The following is a 21,956-nucleotide window of genomic DNA, read 5'->3' as shown; positions in this document are numbered from 1 at the left end:
GCAATTAATTAACTGGTTGTTGCAATGGTGCCAGTGAGAAAGACTGAACCAGCATGGCGGCTGTGAAAATAAAAGGGAGGGTGATGACTCACCCAGTGTTATGCAGGTAGAATCAGCAAGACTTGGCAGCAGATTGGAATAGGAATCATTTTGGTTTTGTCTTAGAATCTCTAGTACATACCATAGGGACAAATGCACAGTGGACCCTTAATAAATGCATGTTTTTGACTGATTAATGGATAAAGAAGGAATTAAGGAGAGAAAAGATTCAAGTATATATCGGGAGTAAAGAAAAAAGTAAAAATTGAGAATGGTATCATGAAGGTGCCCTAAACCAAATACTTATAGAAATGCATAGACAGACAGATAGATAGATACATAGATAGCTAGATACACAGATAGATACATAGATAGATGAACAGACATAGGTAGATAAATAGGTAGAGAGATGAATGCATAATTGGATGGATATTTTAAAAATGAAGCTAGAAAGAAAGAGAGATAAAGTAGGAAAGGAAGTCAAGTCAGATTTGGATTTGTTAAGTTTGAGATGCCTGTGGAGCATCCAAATACTGTAGATGTCTGGTAAAAAGTCAGTGACAGTCATACAGAAACTTAACCTTTCTAACCTTTGGTTTCTCATCTGTAAAATGGAAAAAAGGCCATTTCTACAATTTCTTTCAATCCAGATGGTTTATCACTGTAAAATGCATTTTCCCTCAGAAAAAGAGGCCTCTTAACTTTTTCACAATCTCAAAAAATGAGCCAAAAATTACTATTGAGTACACAAGCTTCAATCTACAGGACTGTAAGTTTTTAATAAAGAATACTAAATTATAAAGTTAAAGTGCTGGTGAGCCCTAATTAAGAAGGACAGAAAAGCAACCAAGCTTGAAGGAAATATTATAGATGCATATACCCAATATTTCCAGTGTCTAATTAGCTTTCCCAGTGTGAAGCCTGCTGGGTATAGTATTATTCAGTTTCCTGGCAGTATAGTTCTTTTATTCTCTCTCTCTCTCTCTCTCTCTCTCTCTCTCTCTCTCTCTCTCTCTCTCTCTGTCTCTCTCTCTCTCTCTCTCTCTCTGTCTCTCTCTCTCTCTCTTTCTTTCTCTCTCCCCACTCCTACCCTTCTTAAATTCTTACTTCTCATTTAATCATGACTTCTTATGGAGCAAGGCCAGACTGAGGAGAAACCTTTGGATGAAATCCCTAAATCCTGATCAGACACTGAAATTGTCATCTTTAAGGCTCCAAGACATTTTTCAGAGTATATCAGATGGTTCACCTTGGAAGAGAAGTATTCAAAGCAACATTGATTTTGTTGCATATGCTCTATTTGGGGACATCTGGACTTTGGATCAGCAGGACACATTCCCTAGGCCTTGTGTCTGCTCTACTCACCTGCTTACATTACATAGGGAGGCTTTGTCCACTAGGCTTCATATGGAAAAGAAAGCAGTTGTATTTACTGATGACTATGCTAACATGTGACACAGAGAGTCAGATTGTTCCAAGCCTTTGAGCCATTTAAACTGCTGAAATAATTATCATAGGTCAATGGGAAATGCTCTCGTAGAATGCTTGAAGTGAAGGAGAGGGACCACTACATTGAGACTGTGTTTCACTTACAGGGGGAAAGTGTTTGTGTCTGTCTCTATGTTTATGTTTTGGATGGTCAGTGGGGTGAGGTGCCTTAGTTGGCTCACCCATTAGAATTTATGCTCCTTGAAGATGAGGATTTTTTTTCTCTTTTCCTTTTCTCTGTCTCCCCTGGACTAATCTCAGTAACTATCACATATGAAGAACATAAATATCGAGTGACTGACAGGATAAGGTCAATGGTTCCCATCATGAATCTAAGGAAAAGGGTTGAATGGATTAAGATTCTCAGCCCATAGTTTGAATTTCTTTTTTCCTCCAAAGCAAACATACCAATGCACGTTTATGTGCATACATGCGTAAACCCAAATCCAGCATTCATTCCATTGTAGCCATCTGTTTCATGGATTCCACAACCCTCCCACACAACTCTGAGAGGTTCCCTAACCTGATGATCAAGATAAAGCTCAAAGTACAAGTCTTACTAAATAATTACAACAATTTAGCTCTCAGTCATGACTCTTCTGAGGTCTCAGTCATCTGATGTTGATAATAGATACTGTGTCTATTGCGCTTTAAGGTTTGAAAAAGGCTTTACAGATATGATCTCATTTAATCCTTACAACACTTCATAGGTAAATGCTTTCTATTATTTACATTTTACAGATGAAGAAACTCAAGAAAAAGCGTTCAATTTCTTGCAGCTCTTTTCTCCTGTCAAAGAGCTGGAAATTGAGGAGTATTCCCATCAGTTAGGGAATGGCTGAACAAGTTGTGGTATATGACTGTGATACAATACTATTGTGCTTTAAGAAATGATGAATGGTATGTTCTCAGATAAACCTGGAGTTATATGAACTGATGCAAAGTGAAATGAGCAGAACCAGGAGAGCATTGTAAATAATAATAGTAATATTGTATGATGATCAACTGTGAATGACTTGGCTCTTCTTTTTTTAAAAAATTTTTTAATTTAAATTTATTTATTTGACATATTTAGTTTTCAGCATTGATTTTCACAATAGTTTGAATTACAAATTTTCTCCCCATTTCTACCCTCCCCCTGACTCCAAGATGGCATATATTCTGGTTGCCCTGTTCCCCAGTGAGCCCTCCCCTCTATCACCCCCCTCCCCTCTAATCTCCTTTTCCCTTCCTTTCTTGTAGGGCAAGATAAATTTCTACGCCCCATTGCCTGTGTATCTTATTTTTTTAATTGCATGCAAAAACTTTTTTTGGTTGTTTTTGAACATCTGATTTTAAAACTTTGAGTTCCAAATTCTCTCCCCTCTTCCCTTCCCACCCACCCTCCCTAAGAAGTCGAGCAATTCAACCTAGGCCACATATGTATCATTATGTATAACCCTTCCATAATACTCATGTTGTGAAAGACTAACTATATTTTGCTCCTTCCCAACCCATCCCGCTTTATTGAATTTTCTCCCTCGACCCTGTCCCCTTTCCAAAGTGTTTGTTTTTGATTACCTTCACCCCCATCTGCCCTCCCCTCCATCATCCCCCCCCTTTTATTTTTTTTTCTTCCTCCCTCTTCTTTCCTGTGGGGTAAGATACACAACTGAGTATGTATGGTATTCCCTCCTCAGGCCAAATCTGATGAGAGCAAGGTTCACTCATTCCCCCCTCACCTGCCTTCTCCCCTCCTCCCACAGAACTGCTTCCTCTTGCCACCTTTATGTGAGATAATCCACTCCATTCTATCTCTCCCTATCTCCCTCTCTCAGTATGATGCTCTCTCATCCCTTAATTTCATTTTATTTCTTTTAGATATCTTCCCTTCATCTTCAACTCACCCTGTGTCACACATATATATACACATAAATGTATACATACATACATACATACACATTCACTTATATATATACATAAACATATATATATATATATATATATATATATGCATATTCCCTTCAGCTACCCTAATACTGAGGTCTCATGAATCGTACTCATCATCTTTCCATGTAGGAATGTAAACAAAACAGTTCAACTTTAGTAAGTCCCTTGCAATTTCTGCTTCTTGATTACCTTTTCATGCTTCTCTTGATTCTTATGTTTGAAAGTCAAATTTTCTATTCAGTTCTGGTCTTTTCACTGAGAAAGCTTGAAAGTCCTCTATTTTATTGAAAATCCATATTTTGCCTTGGAGCATGATACTCAGTTTTGCTGGGTAGGTGATTCGAGGTTTTAATCCTAGCTCCATTGACCTCCGGAATATCGCATTCCAAGCCCTTCGATCTCTTAATGTAGAAGCTGCCAGATCCTGGGTTATTCTGATTGGGTTTCCACAATACTCAAATTGTTTCTTTCTGGCTGCTTGCAGTATTTTCTCCTTGATCTGGGAGCTCTGGAATTTGTCAACAATATTCCTAGGAGATTTCTTTTCGGGATCTATTTGAGGAGGCGATCAATGGATTCTTTCAATTTCTATTTGGCACTGTGGCTCTAGAATATCAGGGCAGTTCTCCTTGATAATTTCTTGAAAGATGATATCTAGGCTCTTTTTTTGATCATGGCTTTCAGGTAGTCCAATTATTTTTAAATTATCTCTCCTGGATCTATTTTCCAGGTCAGTGGTTTTTCCAAGGAGATATTTCACATTATCTTCCATTTTTTCATTCCTTTGGTTATGTTTTATAATATCCTGGTTTCTCATAAAGTCACTAGCTTCCACTTGCTCCAATCTAATTTTTAAAGTAGTATTTTCTTCAGTGATCTTTTGGACCTCCTTTTCCATTTGGCTAATTCTGCCTTTCAAGGCATTCTTCTCCTCTTTGGCTTTTTGGAGCTCTTTTGCCATTTGAGTTAATCTGTTTTTTAAGGTGTTGTTTTCTTCAGTGTATTTTTCAGTATTTTTTTGGGTCTCCTTTAGCAAGTCATTGACCTGTTTTTCATGGTTTTCTCGCATCCTTCTCATTTCTCTTCCCAATTTTTCCTCTACTTCTCTAATTTGCTTTTCCAAATCCTTTTTGAGCTCTTCCATGGCCTGGGACCAGTTCATGTTTTTCTTGGAGGTTTCTGTGGTAGGCTCTTTGACTTTATTAATTTCTTATGTCTGTATGTTTTGGTCTTCTTTGTCAGCAAAGAAAGAATGCAGAGTCTGAGACTGAATCTCGGTGCGTTTTCACTGCCTGGCCATAATCCCAGCCAACTAACTTGACCTTTGAGTTTTTCAGTGGGGTATGACTGGTTGTAGACTACAGAGTTCTATGTTCCACGTTTGGGGAGGAGGTGCCAGCTCTGCCGCACGAGCACTGCTCCTTCCCCAAGGACCCCCAACCCGAACTGGGCTCAGATCTTCGGCAGGCTGTGCACCCCTGCTCTGATCCACCACTTAATTCCTCCCACCAGGTGGGCCTGGAGCCGGAAGCAGCAGCAGCAGTAGCTGCCCCACCTCAGCTGCCCCCGGGGCTGGAAGCCGAACCTCAAACTCCTTCCACTCCCGCAGCTTTTCCCACTAACCTTCTCAGCAGTCTTTGGTGTTTGTGGGTTGAGAAGTCTCGTAACTGCTGCAGCTCACTGAATCAGGGCGCTAGGGCCCCCTCTGCCCGGCTTCTGGTCTGGATGGTCCACGCTGCTCAGGCTGGGCTCTGCTCCACTCCGTTCCCACCTCCCAGCTCCGTGTGGGATAGACCTCACCCAGAGACCATCCAGGCTGTCCTGGGCTGGAGCCCTGCTTCCCTCTGCTGTTCTGTGGGTTCTGCTGTTCTAGAATTGGTTCAGAGCCATTTTTTATAGGTTTTTGGAGGGGCTCGGCAGGGAGCTCAGGCTGGTCCCTGCTTTCCAGCTGCCATCGTGGCTCCGCCCACCAGCTTTTGACTTGGCTCTTCTTAGTAATATAATGAACCAAAACAACTCTAAAAACTTATGATGAAAAAATACTATCTATCCCCAGAGAAAGAACTGATGGAGTCTGAATACAGATTGAAGCACAATTTTTTTAATGTTTCTCTTTTTCTATATTTTGGGGGAAGGTCTAAGTTTTCTTTCAAAACATGATTAATATGGAGACATGTTTTGCATCAGTACACACCTGTAACAAAATGAATTGCTTGCCTTCTCATTGAGGGGTTCAGGAGGGAGGGAGCAAATTTGAAACTCAAAATTTAAAAAAAAGGTAAAATTATTTTTACATGTAATTGGAAAAATAAAATACTAAATAAATATGTTTTTATTAAATATAGTAGGAAAATGATAAAACAACCCCAAAAAAGAACCTGACAATAAAATCAACTATTATGAGAGGTAAAATCAAAACACAAACTGAAAAGAAGACAATGAAGTCAAAACAGCTACAAACAAAACCAAAAGAAATGTGAATTGCACAAGTAAAATAATGATTTATGGAAGAGCTAAAAATACTTACCAAAATCAGGTAAGAGTAGTAGAAAACAGGCAAAGAAATAATAACCAATGAAGAAAATCATGAAAAGACAATTAAATGTTTGTTAAAAGTGGCCCAAAAATACTAAAGATGATAACACCTTGAAACTAGAATGGATCAAATCGGAAAAGAGATACAAAAACTCAATAAGAAAGTAATTTCTTCAACCTTATAAATGATCAAGCTGTTGTTAAGAACTCCATGAGACAACAAAAAAAAAAAAATAAAAAAATAAAAAAGAATAAAAAGGAAACAGAAACAAATGGGAAATACCTCACTGTGAAAACAAGTGACCTGTGCAAAAATCAAGGAAAGATAATTTAGGAATTATTGTGCTTCCTGAAAACTGTGATCAAATAAAAAGCCTAGATATCATATTTCAACAAATTATCAGGGAAAATTACCACACATATCCTGCAACCAGAGTGTAAAATAGAAAAGGAAAAAAAAATCACCAAACATGTTCTGAAAGATATTCCAGAATTAAAACTTCCAGCAATGTTATAGTAAAGTTATAGTGATGCTAAGTCAAAGAGAAAATACTTTAAGCTGCCAGAAATAAACTATTCAAATACCATAGAGTCACAGTCAAGATCACCAAGATATAGCAGCTATCTCATTAAATGAGTTCAGGGATCAGAATATGATATTCTGGAAGGCCAAGGAGCTGGGATTAAAAACAAAGTTTACAACGCAGCAGAGAAAAGAATGAAGCTGATGACTTTGCACGGCTCTGCATCACTTAAGTCCAATTTGTACATAAGTCAAGATGTTACCCTTGTGAAGTCATAGGTCCTCTTTGAGAATGAAAGATGAGAAACAATAACAAAAAGGTCTGGATGAGGTCTCTCCACAGACAGAAGCACTGCCAGAGGACCTGTTTTGAGTTAAACCTTTGTCATAAGTATTTCTTACATGTGTGCTCGTTGCTAAGAAATAGATTGGTAGATCCATGGAGTATATTAAATACACAATGTTTAGTAAATGGCCATAGTATCATAGTGTTTGATTAATCCCAAGATCTAATCTTTTGGACAAGAACTCACTATTGGACAAAAATTTCTGGGAAAACTGAAAAGCATTTTCGCAGAAATAAGTTATAGACCAACATCTCATACTGGATAATGGAATAAGGTCCAAATGGTATTTGCCTTAGTCTTACAAAGGGACATCAAAAGCAAATTAGGCGAGTGTGGAGATGTACCAGTAAGATCTATGGATATAAAAAGAGTTTATGACCAAACAAGAAATGGAGAGGATCATGAGAAATTAAACAGGTAATTTTGAATACATGAAATTAAAATGCTCTTGCATAAACAAAACTAGTGCAGCCAAAGTTAGAAGGAAAACACACCTGTGAGGAAAAAAAAAAAGGAAGTTTCTCTGATAAAGACCTCATTTTCTAATATATAGGAAATGGACCCAAATTTATATTAAAAAAATAACCATTTCTCAGCTGATCAATGGTTGTAAGATAGGAATAGGTAGTTTTAAGAAAAAAAAAATCAAAGTTACCTAGTCACATGAATAATGCTTTAAATCACTACTGATTAGAGAAGTACAAATTAAATAACTCTGAAGTACCACCTCACACATATTAGATTGTTTAAAATGTTAAAATAGAGATAATAAAAGCTCAATAAAAGCTCAATTGGCCTATTTATACCACCTCACACATATTAGATTGTTTAAAATGTTAAAATAGAGATAATAAAAGCTCAATAAAAGCTCAATTGGCCTATTTGTACAACAAAATATTTATAACATTTCTTGTGGTGGTGGCAAAAATTGGAAATTGAGGGGATGCCCATCATTGGGAATGGCTGAACAAATTATGTTATATGATCATGATGGAATATTGTTGTGTTATAAGAAATGATGACAGGATGGTTTCAGAAAAACCTTGGAAGATTTATAGGAATTCTCTCAAAGTGAAGTGATCAGAACCAGGAGAGCACTGTACAAATTAACAGCCATATTATAAAGATAATCAACTGTGAAAGACTTAGCTACTCTGGTCAAGACAGTGATCCAAGACATTTCCAAATGATATATGATGAAAAATGCTGTCCACCTCCAGAGAGAGAACTGATGAATTCAGTAGAGTCTGAAGCATACCTTTAAAATTTATTTTTCTTTTTTTGCCTGTGTTTTCTTTTTCAACATGACTAATATGGAAATATTTTGCTTAACTTCACAGTATCAAATAGCTTTCCTTTTTTTTAATTATTATTATTTATTTAATACTTTTAGTTTTCAGAATTGATTTTCACAGGAGTTTGAATTACAAATTTTCTCCCCATTTCTACCCTCCCCCCACTCCAAGATGACATATATTCTGATTACCCCATTCCCCAGTCAGCCTTCCCTTCTGTCACCCGAATCCCCTCCATCACCTTTTCCCTTACATTCTTGTAGGGCAAGATAGATTTCTACGCCCCATCGCCTGTATATTTTATTTCTTATTTGCATGCAAAAACATTTTTTTAACATCTACTTTTGAAACTTTGAGTTCCAAATTCTCATCCCGCTTCCCTCCCCACCCACCCTCCCTAAGAAGGCAAGCAATTCAACATAAGTCACACATGTATCGTTATGTAAAACCCTTCCACAATAATCATGTTGTGAAAGACTAACTACATTTTTCTCCCTCCTATCCTGCGACCCTTTACTGAATTTTCTCCTTTGACCCTGTCCCTTTTCAAAAGTGTTTGCTTTTGATTACTGTTACAACAATCTGGCTAAGAACTGCTGTGGGGGTGAAAAACCAACACAAGCCCAACAACAAAATAACTGACAGTATAGGTTCTTTTAATCTGCTTTACTAAGGAAAGCAATGTTAAGGGGTAAACAATTTTACTTTAATCCAGCATACAGACATCATTAACTTAGTTCATGGAAAAAAGCCAGCACCCTGAACTTCAGAGGAAATACAATTACAAAGATACATTAGAAACAGACCAAATCACAATTCATAGGTACCAAAAAGCATCAACCTCTGAGTTCATGAGATGGGAAGCTCGATAATGGCTGGCTCAGAGTCATATGCCACTCCTCCTGTGGCTCAGAGCTTCGAGAAAGAGAAAGCCAACCCCTGGTTTTACGTATTTTTCAGGGTCAACAGTGAGTCACACATGCGACTCACCCACATGACCTAAAATCATCACAAAGAGGCAACTTAAACCCACATGGTCTAAAAGCTTCTGATATCCAAAATATGCCACTCAAACCCATGTAAACTAGGCCCTCCCCTGAGGTAAGGAGGTCACCAAAGACTCCCAATCTAATCAAGGAAACAAAGGCCAAACTCTTCAAGGGCAGTTGGTCGAGCTGAGTGCTAAGAGCCCATTTTGATTGCCAACACAATTACCTCCCTCCCTTTTTTATCCCCTTCCATCTTCTTTCCTGTGGGGTAAGGTACTCAATTGAGTGTATATGTTTTTCCCACCTCAGGTCAAATCCAATGAGAGCAAGATTCACTTATTCAACCTCAACTGCCCCCTCTTCCCTTCTAACAAAACTGCTTTTTCTTGCCGCATTTATGCGAGATAATTTACCCCACTCTATATCTCCATTTCTCCCTCTCTCAATATATTCCTCTCTCATCCCTTAAATTGATTTTATTTTTTTAGGTTTTATCCCTTCATATTCAACTCACCCTGTGCCTTCTGTCAATATGTATACATATATGTATGTATGTATGTGTATATATATATATATATATATATATATATATATATATATATATATATATATATATATATATATATATATATATATATATACACGTATGTATATTCCCTTCAAGTAACCCAATACTGAGGTCTCGTGAATTATACACATCATCTTTCCATGTAGGAAGGTAAAGAAAACAGTTCAACTTTATTAAGTCCCTTATGATTTCTCTTTCTTGTTTACCTTTTCATGCTTCTCTTGATTCTTGTGTTTGAAAGTCAAATTTTCTATTCAGCTCTGGTCTTTTCACTGAGAAAGCTTGAAAGTCCTCTACTTTATTGAAAATCTATATTTTGCCTTGGAGCATGATATTCATTTTTGCTGGGTAGGTGTAGAAACTGCTAGATCTTGGATTATTCTCATTATGTTTCCACAATACTCAAATTGTTTCTTTCTAGCTGCTTGCAGTATTTTCTTCTTGATCTGGGAGCTTGGAATTTGTTGACAATGTTCCTAGCAGTCTTCTTTTTGGGATCTTTTTCAGGAGGTGATTAGTGGATTCTTTCAATTACTATTTTATCCTCTGGCTCTAAAATGTCAGGGAACTTCTCCTTGATAATTTCTTGAAAGATGAGGCTTAGGCTCTTTTTTTGATCATGGCTTTCAGGTAGTCCAATAATTTTTAAATTATCTCTCCTGGATCAATTTTCCAGGTCAGCAGTTTTTCCAATGAGATATTTCACCGTCTTCCTTGTTTTCATTCCTTTGGTTATTTTTTATATTTTGATTTCTCATAAAGTCACTAGCTTCCTCTTGCCTACCAATCTAATTTTTAAGGCAGCATTTTCTTCAGTCGTCTTTTGGACCTCCTTTTCCATTTGGCTAATTCTGACTTTCAAGGCTTTCTTCTCCTCATTGGCTCTTTGGCACTCTTGCAATTTGAGTTAGTCTATTTTTAAGGTGTTATTTTCTTCAGTATTTTTTTTGGGTAACCTTTACCAAGTCTTTGACTTGTTTTACATTGTTTTCCTGCATCACTCTCATTTCTCTTCCCAATTTTTCCTCTACTTCTCTAACTTGATTTTCCAAATCATTTTTGAGCTCTTCCATGTCTTGAGACCAGTTCATGTTTTTCTTGGAGGTTTTTGATGTAGGCTCTTTGACTTTGCTGATTTCTTCTGGCTGTATGTTTTGGTCTTCTTTGTCACCAAAGAAAGATTCCAAAGTCTGAGTCTGAATCTGAGTCTGTTTTTGCTGCCTGACCATGTTCCCAGTCAACTACTTGACCCTTGAGTTTTTCATTGGAGTATGACTGCTTGTAGAATAAAGAGTACTTTGTTCAAATATTGAGGGGCTGCTCTGTTGTTTTCAGGGCCTTTTCTACACAGCAAGCTCTGCCACACCAGTGCGCCTCCTCCCCCAACAACTGCCAACCCACAGTGTGACTGAGATCTGAGCAGGCTCTGCACTCCCTCTCATATCCACCTATTAATTCCTCCCACCAGGTAAGCCTGGGGCCAGAAGCAACTGCAGTTATAATTCTGTAGCTACACCCCCTCAGCTGCCCCCAGGGTGTTGGCCGACTCCAAACTCCTTTCACTCTGTCCCCACAGTTTTTTTCTTTTTCCCACTAACCTTCTCTGTTGTCTTTGATGTTTGTGGGTTGAGAAGTCTGGTAACTGCCCCAGCTCACTGATTCATGGTGCTAGGGCCTGGTCTGCCAGGGTCCTGGTCTGGTTGGTCCAGGCACAGCTCACACTGGGCTCTGCTCTGCTCCATTCCCAGTTCCGTGCGATAGACCTTACCCAGTGACTACCCAGGCTTTCCTGGGCTGGAGCCCTGCTTCCCTATGCTATTTCTTGGATTCTGTAGGTGTTTGGAGGGTCCTCGGGGATAGTTTCAGGCATGTCCCTGATTTACAGCCACCCTCTTGGCCTGTGGTCTTTAATGTAGCCACTTCTAGTTCTTATGTAATTCCAACTATGGCTCTTGCAGTATTTGAGTTGTTCGTTTTTCTTGGTTGCTCATAATATTTTCTCCTTAACTGGTTGTTTCAGAATTTATCCATCACATCTCGGGAAGTTTTCATACTGAGATGTCTTTCAGGAGGTGACTGGTGGATTGCTTCTATGTCTACTTTCCCATCTTGTTCGAGAAGATCAAGACAATTTGATTTCTTCTATTATTGTTTCAAGATTCCTTTTTTCGAAAGCTGCAAGCTTTCATGTAGTCCAACTTGTCTTATATTTTATGTTCTTGATCTGTTCTCCAGATCATTTGTTTTTTCTTGTTTCACATTCTCTTCTTTTAAAAACATGATTTTGTTTCATTATTTCTTGGCCTCTTGTAACATCCTTGGCTTCCCCTTGCCCAATTGTAGTTTTCAAGAAGTCGTTTTCTTTCTTCAAATTCTGATTTCTTTTTCCAGTTGTGATTCAGTATGCTCCTCTGAAGATGAACCTCAGTTTTCCTCATTCTCTTAGTAACTATGTTTCCATTTTTTTCTCTATTGCTCATTTTTGTTTGCTTTTAGTTTTAGCAGTTTGTTATTATAATCTCCTCCACTCCTGGGGTGGGGGATGTGACTCTGCCCTCAGGTCCTTCTTACTGTTATTTTTGGGGCTTTGTCCTGGGCCCAATCCCTTCACTCCTTTCCTGCTCCAAGCCACAGCATGGGTACCCCAGCACACTATGCTGGAAATGCTCTTGTGCCTGAAGGACCCTTCACTGGCTACAAACTTTTAGAGCTCCCTTCTGGCCAAGCACTCTGCTCACCTATAAGCACCCACAGCTAGCAGCCTCCCCACTCCATTGCTTCTACACTCAACAGCCATGTGCTAGTTCCTTCTCACCTTCAGTGTAGCCCAGGCCACAACCCAGCAGCACAGCTGGGTCTGGCACCCCTCAGCAGCTGAGGGTCCTTCAGACTCCCCCACTGTCTGACCTCCCATATTGTCTGTGAGGTGAGAATTCTTGTGAATGAGGCTGCCTCCCAAACCAGATGTCCCCAGGGCTTGCTGTTTCAGCAGAGACAGCCTGGAGGTATTTTCACTTGACTCAGGCTAAACCTCCATCCTGAGGTCTTGCTTCAGGTCTTTTCCAATCATACCAGGGGCATTGCTGTTCAGCCTGAAGTCTTGTTTATTTTTGCTTCTTTACATTCACCTTGACATGCTATTTTGTCTTTTTGTGAAGGAAATCTGGAAAGTTTAGAAATTTTCTGACCTATTCCTCCATCTTTGCAGAATTCTCTCCAGCCAAAAGATGTCTACTTTCTTTCCAACCAATAACTTGTGAAATGATAGGGTTGGACTGAATGGGTACTAAAGTATCCTTCAACTCTAGATTTATGATGCAACAATAACCCTCCTCCTCTTTGAGTTAAGTGTATAATGTATATAAAAGTTAAGTATATAAAAAAGTTCAATTTGGCAACAAGAAAAAAATTTAAGTAGATAACTAATAGGAGATGATTTCAAAGCAGGTAATAAAGGACTATTTAAAAATTAATAAATTCAGATATCCCCACCTATAAGGGAACTGTCTGGCTCACTTAATAGGGCCTTCCTACAACCCAAATGACTTTATGAGCTTTATAGCTACTTATGAAACATACTGAAATTGCCTTTCCTCCTCCTCCAACTTACAAAACACATGCTGGTCATTAAGTTCTCTGGTGAACCATTAGTCATGTCTAGGTCCTCCCAACAGCACTGCGTGCATCTAATTTTAATATGCTGATTAGCCCAGCTCCTTGGGTCCTGAATTTAGTATGCTGAGGAAGAGTAAATCATCATTTTTTGATCCTTCCAGGCAGCAGGTCTGGACCTAAGAAGGCTTCATTTAATGTGAAGAGATCTCAGGCAGTGAGTAGAATAAGGAAGCAATTAAGGGGATTGGGGCATATAAACAATGTTTGCAATTTTGTGAGCTGTTGTTTATCATCAGACCACTGTTTGGAGAGCCAGGCCTTCCAACAAAATGATGCATGTTAAGCAAGAGATTAATAGCCCATGAAACTCCTGCCTGTGGAAGGCTGGCGGGAGAGGATGAGTAAGGCCTGGTAGTTTTGGGGATAGGGAAAAACCAATCACTCCTCTCATCCCTCCTTATCCCTACCCCAATAAAAGGAAAGAAAATTTAATAAGCCCAAAGAAATCATATCAGAAAGCCATGAACAAGTGTTACATACAATTGACCAGGAAAAGAAATGGACATTTTCCTCTCTCTGTCCCCTCCATCCTGGTGGGAACACTCCTTCTCTTCCTTTCTGGTTCCCTTAGGACTTCTGCTGCCTACACTAACTTTAACCCTCAACACCTCCCACTCCTTATATTTATTTAACACTCAGCTAGTTATTTAATTTCCTCAATGTGACGGATGATGAACTTAAAAATTTGCCTTTTCATAAGTTTCTATTTTTTATAGCAAGCCCTTAAAGACTTACATTAGCAGAATCAGAAGGTCATCTAGCTCAACATATACCAAAGAAGCATGGAATTTGAGAATTAGAAAGGTGGAAAAGAATTCTGTAGCCTTCCAGCCCAACCTAAGTTGAAAAGTAATTAGCATTCTAATACAACTTTCTCCCTCTCCCAGGTGTACTATCCTGCATTTCACTTTCAGCTCTACTTTCCACATTTAGTCATTTATCTCTCCAACCTAGTCATTAAACTATAATTTGGCTGGTCATACCTCACTCCACTAGTTATTAAAACTATTTTGTGTCATAGATTCCTTTGACAATGCGAAACCTGTGGAACTTTTCAGAAATCAGTGCTTTCAAATGCATGAAATAAAATATAGTATTTAAAAAGATATTTAAGATTAGTATAAATAAAAATGTATTTTGTATTCCCATCCAAGTGCATGGACCATCAGAAATCTATGCACAGACTAGACTTTAGGCTAAGGACCCATGCTCTTTTTGGTTGAAGAACATGGCTTAAAACCCTACCCATGCTCCATTTTTCCATATATACACAACAAATAAAGATGCCTGAGCCAACACAGAAAAAAATCTGTGTGGATTCTTTAAGACTAATAATAACTCCCATTTATTTGTGCTCCCTCAAACTATTTAAGGTTGACTAAGCACTTTTGCATTATTTTCTACTTTGAGCCATACACTTCTGGAAGGTAGATGTCATCCAGAATCTGAGAGGGTAAGTGATTTATCTATGGCTACCAAGTTATTAAAAGACAAAGATGGTAATATTCAAACTGAGACCTTATCTGACTTCAAATCCAGTTCACCCATCTTTACAAATCTATTGATATTGACAGTAACTCCCCAATGTTGTCAGTTAATCTCTTCTTGATGATAATCAGTGACAGGGCCTTCACTAAAAGCTGAGGCAGACTGTTCATTCCATTTTGGAGGCTTCTGCTAGGAAGACTCCCTTACATATGGAGCTAAAACTGGCTTCCCTATAGCTAAGACCCATTAATCCAATAGTAAGCAGAAAATTAAGATTTTGTCTTTGAACCAATATGTAGGATGCAAAGAAATAAAGATAGAGTTTACCTAGATTTTAATAAATCTTTTCATAAAGTGTCCCTTACTAAACTTGTGGGAAAAGAACAGATTTATATATATATAGGATCATTCAAGCTATATATATATATATATAGCTTGAATGATCCTACAATTAGATAAGTTTCTTAATACTTTTATAGCTAAATTCCAATTGTGGTTGTTAATCTATTAATGTTAATAACATCTAATGGGATGCCCCAGGGATCTCTGATTGAGTCTATGTTTGTTTTAATATTTTTTATGTTTGACATGGATAAAGACAGATATGGTATATACATTCAATGTGTAGGTGACACTAGGAGGGGAGAAATAGCTAACTCACACTGCCTGACAAAATCTGGATTTTAAAGGGCTTCATATGGGCAGAACCTCGGGCTAAATATTATATCATGAAATTAATTAGAAAGAGATTTTCATTCTTTGGAATACAAAAAGTAATCAACTTCACAGTAATGAGATGGTGTTACTAGGTCCATATACCAAAGAGAACAAAGAAAAGGGAAAAGGTCATATTTGTACCAAAAAAAGTTTATAGCAGCTCCTTCTGTGGGGGTAAAAAAAAAGAAATTCCCATCCATCGGGGAATAGTTGAACAAGTTGTGATATATGATTATCATGGGATACTAAGAAATAACAAGCAAGAGGGTTTTGAAAAAACACCTGGGAAGATTTATATGAACTGATGCCAAGTAAAATGGGCAGCTAGGACAACATTGTCCACAGTAACAGTAATATTGTGACAATGGTTTACTGAGAAAGAGTTAGCTGTTCTGATCAAGACAATGATCTAAGACAGTTTCAAAAGATCAAAAATGCAATCCACTTCCAGAGAGTGCTGATGAACATAGATTGCAGAACAAAGCAGGCTTTTTAAGCTATCTTTATATTGCTTTATTTTGTTTTACAACATGGATAACATGTGAATATATTTTTCATGACTTCACAAGTATAATTGAGCTATTGCTTGCCTTCTCAATGAGTGAGAAAAGAATGGGATGGAAGGAGAAAATTTGAAACTTTCTAAAAATGTTAACATAAATTAAAAATAAGAACATAATTAGATGATACAAGATATTCTCCCCAGTCTGCAATGCCTAAGTTTAAGGATAAGATTTTTTGGGTGCCAATGTTTATTAATTGATTGAGATATTAAATTACTCTAAAAAGATGGAGGCATTAGAATGTATCATGAGCTTAATATGACTCAGTAGTGTGATGTGGCAGCCAAAAAAATGGCACCTGGGATTTTAATAATAAAGGTCAGTGACTGTCTGTGATACTGTGTTCAATTTTGAGAAATAGGGTTTAAGAAGGACACTGATCAGTTGAAGCATGCCATAAAGAAAGTAACCAGTAGGATGAGGTATCCTGAGTCCATATCCTATGAGAATCAGTTGAAGGAGCTGAGCTCAGAGAAGAAAAGAAAAATGATGTAAGATAGCTGTCTTCACATGTTTGAAAGCCTGTTATTTGGAGGAAGGGTTAGATTTTCTCTCTTTGTCCCATAGGGCAAAAACAAGATTAATACATGGAAGTAGTTTCACACCAATTTATGCTTGGCGTATGGACAAAAGTTATGACAATTAGAACTATCTAAGGAGAGAGTTAATGGGCTAATTTTACTGCTGGTGGCTTCCTTGTCATCAGAATTCTTCAAGCAGAAGATGACCATGCCACTGCTTCTTAGGATTACTATAGCAGAAGTTTCTTTCATTTATAAGCTTAAACTAGATGGTCCCTGAGGTTCCTTCCATCTGCAAAACTTGGGAATCTCTGAAAGCTCCAACACTAAAACTTAAGAAATGATTCCAGCTACTGAGTGACAAATGTTGGGGCAAAGGAGTCAACCCATTCTGTATCAATGTATGATATAGGATGCTGTCTTCCCATCAAAACAACCCATCAGCAAGCATTTCTTTATTAAAGGCATTCAAATTTTAGTGATCCCACTTTGTTCAATTTGCCATCTTGGCAATTTGAAGTCATTTTTCCTACTGGTAAACTGTATTTTCAAAAGATACTTTCATATCTTGAGTCTCTGAACTGAAATACTCAGTAATGGGACCAAAAAAGAATAATGTCTTATCAGATAGAATTAGGCAAAAAAATCTTCAACAGATATACTTGGCAAGAGTTCAGCACAACTAGGGTTAGGTCAAAGCCAGAACTGAGATGAGTAGGATACAAGTGGAGTACGGAAAGAGACAAGTAAGTCAGCTTAAAACAAGGGTCCTTAACCTAGGGTAGGCAAAGTTTTCCATAAAATATTTTCGTAATGATTTCAGTATAATTGGCATCAATCATACTCCTCTTTTATTTATGCACTTTATACATTATTTTGCAAAGGAGTCGTTCAACAGGCTGCCAAAGAGATCTGACACAGAAAAAGTATAGCATCCCTGACCTAAAAGAGAAGCATGAAGTCAATAGTTAAACATTCACAGATGCCTTAACCATTACTTATTTTGCCATATATTTAAACTCCTGTTCCAGCTGAACTTGAATTTGTCTGTATCCTGTCTCCAATTTGCCTGGAACTAAAAACAATGCTCCAGATGTAGCCTAACTGGGGCTGAGTACCATAGTACTATCCCAACCTTCATTTTGGCCATTCTGTCTCGTATAATGCAGATGGAACTTGATGCCTTTGGTGGTTTCCATGTCATACAACATTGATTCACGAGGAGTTCATGGTCAGCTAAAATCAATAGATCTTTTTTATACGTGTACAGAATAGATAGACAGACAGACAGGCATAGACATAGATATATCACAAAAATACAAATATTTGGGGAATGAAGTACTTTCAAATGGAGTTGGGATGTGATAATCATAGGCCTTATGTAAGAGGTGGTGCTTTTACCACATAATTCCAAATGACTTTCCTGAATGATCAGAATAATTCAGAGATCTACCAGCAATGTGCCAGCATTGGACATGAAATGTTTTGAGTCCTTGAGATGAAGGTTCATTTTATGAGCCAATTTTGGATCAATAACTTATTCACCTCAATGTCCCTAAGCCTTTGAGCTGCTCAGAATGAGGTGGTTTGTGGTAAGGAAGCTCTGTTGGATCTGGTATTAAGTAAGTAGTGATACAAGCTCTCTGAGTCTCCCTCCTAACCAATTTCCTATTGAACAAATAACAACATAGTGGAAATGAAGTTTATCCCAGGGAGGTCAAAAGCTTCCAAGAGAAGAAACAGGTATTTGAGAAAGGTTCCATGACTCATGAATCATTTATCACAAAAACAACACCCTTACCTTGTCCTGTTGTGTTGTTTAGCTTACTAGGGATAGTGAAAGAAGAGGGGGTGAATAAGCTATTCAGTGGTCATATATACTAAATAGTTGCAGACAGTGGGTGGAAGTGATCCAATTTACTTCAGGCAAGGAAAAACTCCAGAGCTGGCTTCGCTTGCAGCTTAGCTGCATTTGGGCAACTAGTTACATCTGAAATGTGTTAGCACTGTTTTGTATTCTTAGTAGAAAGCAGTAAGGCCCAAATTAGGTCCCAAGCCACAAGAGACTTCTCCAATCTAGGTGCTCCTACAGTTTGGATGACCAGTACTCTGCAAGGGCTAACCCACTCAGAATGAATCATTTTTGGTACCTGCCCACAGCAAATAGTAATTGGCATCCGGTGTCTTGGCAGAAGGCTACTTACATGGTTATCCAATAGATGGCTGGAAGCAAAATAGCCATCTGTGACAGATGAAACTGTTTCCCAATAAAAATCCAATACTTCAGAGGATTATACATTTACTATAAAAGTGACGCAGGCCAATAAAAAAAACACACATCAACTTTTTTTCCCCTAGTGGCAGAATGATCTGGTGGATGAAGTGTTGGACTTGGATTTAGGAAAATGTGGATTGCAGGCCCCTCTGGTCTGTGTGACTAGGCAAGTTTCCAAATCTCTGTGGGCTTAGCTATTCCTTGAGCTTCTATCCTAAGTGACAAAGTGTCAAGTACTATGAAATGTGCCTTACTGAAAGGATTTCCAAAACTAGAAGTGACAGGTCCCTTATATAATTCTTTCTTTGCATTTGAACAGGTATTTAGAATTCCAGGACTAAAAAACCAGTGTCTCAGTGACCCAAAGATAGAAATTGATCTAGTGACTAAAGCGTTGTTGTTGGGTTTATTTTGGTGAAATATACTCTGATGTTAATTGGTTAAATTGGAATGGAGTCCTTGTAGCTGTGCCTCTAAAAGAGGGAGCGCATAATCATGAAGGCTATGGACAATGGCAGATATTATTGTTCCCCCTATGACATCCTAAAGGCATTGTAGAATCATGGACAAGGGGTGAAAGATAGAAGATAGGGCCTTTGGACACTAAGGTCCAGGCAAAGCCATATTACACTTAGTTAGATAAATAGACAGGGGAGCGAGTGAAAGAGAGGGAGAGAGAGAGAGAGTGAGAGAGAGAGAGAGAGAGAGAGAGAGAGAGAGAGAGAGGAAATAAGGGAGGAGAGGAAGAGGGAGAGGGAGGGAGAAGACTGACATAAGGGAAGGGGAGGGGGGATGGGATAGGGAAGGAAAGACAGAAGAAACAGAATATTTGTCAGGAATCAACTATTTGCCAGGCATAGGGCCTAACTGGTCAGAAAACAAATACATGCAAAAGTTTGCCCCTTCCATTGCAGATGTTTACATTTTGTTGGGAAAACAAGAGACAAAAAATGTAGGTCAAAAGTTGGAGTGGCTATTAGGTGACATACCCATGTAGTGACAAGTTGGAAAAGTCCAGAGGGTCAGTAGAAGAGCCACGAAAGAAGTGAGCAAGAACTGCTTGGCCGATTCATGCAATGGTGGTCTCATATCCATGCTTACCATTCAGTCAAAATGTGTCCCCTTGAATATGTAACCTAAGGCCCAAAGCCCATTGGTATGTGACCCTCTCCTCAGTGGTAGAGGTCAATAACCTATATTAGCATGAGGGCTGAGTAGAATTGGTGAAAGTGGGAAGGAGCAGAACTCCAGTCTCTTCAGGTAGAATAGTTGCTTCAAAAAAGCTTTGAGAAAGGAAACTAATGATATCATACACACATCTATACAGCCACATATATGTACACATTCACACAAATTTATATATATATATGCATGTGTATGCATATACACACATCTATAGGCAGCTATCTGTTTATATATGTGTATGTGTGTGCACACATTCAGACACACATGAATACAAACATATGCGAATAGCTACCCATGCAAAATCGAACTGGATTAAACTGTGGGAACCCCTCTGTACACTTCCAGCCATGTTGACATTGAATCATTAACAACTAGTTTTTAGTCCAAACATCCAATCAGTCCTCATTGCTTATGGCTGTATTTTTATCTGAGCTGTATTGCTTCATATTCTCAACCAAAACTGTTTAAATTACTTGATAAAATGCCTTGCTATAATCTACATAAACCATATCTATATTATTCCCCTGTCTACCAGTTTAGGGATACTGTCAAAAAAGGAACTAAGGTTAATCTGCCATAAGCTGTTCTCCCTGAAGCATGTTGGCTCCTTGTAATCCCTGGTTCCCTTTTTCAATATCCACTAGCCTTCTCTTCACTGATCCTTCTTTACTTTTCCTAAAAACGGAAGTCAAAGTGACTGGTTTGTATTTTGCAAATGCTTTTCTCTTTTTATCCCAGCCTCCCCATCTTTTTTCCCTGAAAATCAGGACATTTTCCATGGTGTTAGAAGTGGCTGAGCCAAACCATCTGGCATTTCTCTCAGCATCCTGGGATAGTGTCCATTTGGACCAAGAGATTTAACTTCACCCAGTGTCGCTTTTTTGGTCAATTTGATGAGTTTATTTTTAAAATTGATTTAGTATTTTAATTTTCCACAGCTACATGGAAAAACAATTTTTAACTTTTTTTAAACTTTGAGTTCAATATTCTCTCCTTTACTCTCTCCCCACTCAAATTACTGAGAAGACAAGCAATCTGATACGTTACACCTATGTGCAGGCAAAATGTTTCAATGTTAGTCATGTTGTAAAAGAAAACATGGACAAAAAATCAAGAAAAATAAAGAAAGTAAAATAAAAAGTTTGCTTTAATGTGTAGTCAGATACCATTAGTTCCTTCTCTGGAGATGGATACGATTTTTCATCATAAGTTCTTTAGAGTTATCTGAAATCATTTTATTGCTGAGAATGGCTAAGTCCTTCACAGTTGATCACCTTACAATATTGCTGTTACTTTGTACTTAGGACATTTCACTTCACATCAGCTTACCTGCTCATCATGTCATATAGCAGAACAGTATTCCATTACAATTGCACGCTACAATCTCCTCAGCTTTCCCCAATCAGTGGCTATCCTCTTAATTTCCAGTTCCATGCCACCAGAAAAGAACTGCATACAGTTCCTTTTTCTATTTTTTTAATCTCTTTTGGGATAAACAGTAGTGGTATTTCTAGATCAAAGTATATGGACAGTTTTATAGCCCTTTGAGCATAGTTCCAAATTGCTCTACAGAATGGTTGAATCAGTTCACAACTTCACCAACAGTACATTAATATTCCATTTTTCCCCAAAACCACTCCAACATGTCATTTTCCTTGTCTCTCCTTTTAGGAATGAGGTCATACATGTTTTAGTTTTCATTTTGACAATCAATGATGAGTTAGGGCATTTTTAATATGACTATAGTTTTGATTACTTCATGTGAAATCTGTTCATATTTTGTGATCATTTATCAATTGGGGAATGGCTCTAATTTCTG

The sequence above is a fragment of the Trichosurus vulpecula genome, chromosome 4 (genome assembly GCF_011100635.1).
Source record: "Trichosurus vulpecula isolate mTriVul1 chromosome 4, mTriVul1.pri, whole genome shotgun sequence".
Lineage (NCBI taxonomy): Eukaryota > Metazoa > Chordata > Mammalia > Diprotodontia > Phalangeridae > Trichosurus > Trichosurus vulpecula.
Note: the sequence above shows the minus strand (reverse complement) of the source record.